Genomic DNA, 1702 nt, shown 5'->3' with positions numbered 1-1702 from the left:
CTGCATTACCATCAAGCGGAGTAGCTCGTTGTATGGTCCCTGTGCCAACCGGTGGAGTCAGTAGCCCTGTTCCCTCAGGGAGCTGTGCGCGCAGACCGGTTGGGTCCGAGTGGGGCCGAGAGGCTTGGTCTGGCTGAGGATGCTAGCAACGCATTGGCCCAAATCTGGCTGCATTACCATCAAGGTATACTATTGTATGGTCCCTGTGCCAAGCGATAGGTCAGTAGCCCTGTTCCTCATGGAGCTGTGCGCACAGACGGGTTGGGTCTGGGTGGGGCCGAGAGGCTTGGTCTGGCTGAGGATGCTACTGATGCATTGGCCCAAATCTGGCTGCATTACCATCAAGGTATACTATTGTATGGTCCCTGTGCCAAGCGATAGGTCAGTAGCCCTGTTCCTCATGGAGCTGTGCGCACAGACGGGTTGGGTCTGGGTGGGGCCGAGAGGCTTGGTCTGGCTGAGGATGCTACTGATGCACTGGCCCAAATCTGGCTCCATTACCATCAAGGTATACTATTGTATGGTCCCTGTGCCAAGCGATAGGTCAGTAGCCCTGTTCCTCAGGGAGCTGTGCGCACAGACGGGTTGGGTCTGGGTGGGGCCAAGAGGCTTGGTCTGGCTGAGGATGCTACTGATAACCTGGCCCAAATCTGGCTCCATTACCATCAAGGTATACTGTTGTATGGTCCCTGTGCCAAGCAATAGGTCAGTAGCCCTGTTCCTCAGGGAGCTGTGCGCGCAGACCGGTTGGGTCCGAGTGGGGCCAAGAGGCTTGGTCCTGGCTGAGGACGCTAGCAGAGGCACTGGCCCCAAATCTGGCTCCCATTACCATCAAGGTATACTGTTGTAATGGTCCCTGTGCCAAGCGATAGGTCAGTAGCCCTGTTCCTCATGGAGCTGTGCGCGCAGACCGGTTGGGTCCGAGTGGGGCCGAGAGGCTTGGTCTGGCTGAGGATGCTACTGATGCACTGGCTCAAATCTGGCTCCATTACCATCAAGGTATACTGTTGTATGGTCCCTGTGCCAAGCGATAGGTCAGTAGCCCTGTTCCTCAGGGAGCTGTGCGCGCAGACCGGTTGGGTCCGAGTGGGGCCAAGAGGCTTGGTCTGGCTGAGGATGCTAGCGATGCATTGGCCCAAATCTGGCTCCATTATCATCAAGGGATACTGTTGTATGGTCCCTGTGCCAAGCGCCGGGTCAGTAGCCCTGTTCCTCAGGGAGCAGTGCGCGCAGACTGGTTGGGTCCGAGTGGGGCCGAGAGGCTTGGTCTGGCTGAGGATGCTAGCAACGCATTGGGCCAAATCTGGCTGCATTACCATCAAGGTATACTATTGTATGGTCCCTGTGCCAAGCGATAGGTCAGTAGCCCTGTTCCTCATGGAGCTGTGCGCGCAGACCGGTTGGGTCCGAGTGGGGCCAAGAGGCTTGGTCTGGCTGAGGATGCTACTGATACCCTGGCCCAAATCTGGCTCCATTACCATCAAGGTATGCTATTGTATGGTCCCTGTGCCAAGCGATAGGTCAGTAGCCCTGTTCCTCAGGGAGCTGTGCGCGCAGACCGGTTGGGTCTGGGTCGGGCCGAGAGGCTTGGTCTGGCTGAGGATGCTACTGATGCACTGGCCCAAATCTGGCTCCATTACCATCAAGGTATACTATTGTATGGTCCCTGTGCCAAGCGAATAGGTCAGTAGCCCTGTTCCTC

The sequence above is a fragment of the Rhodotorula graminis genome, assembly GCF_001329695.1.
Source record: "Rhodotorula graminis WP1 unplaced genomic scaffold RHOBAscaffold_12, whole genome shotgun sequence".
Classification (NCBI taxonomy): Eukaryota; Fungi; Basidiomycota; class Microbotryomycetes; order Sporidiobolales; family Sporidiobolaceae; genus Rhodotorula; species Rhodotorula graminis.
The sequence above is the reverse complement of the archived record's forward strand: the minus strand, read 5'-3'. Positions refer to the sequence as shown.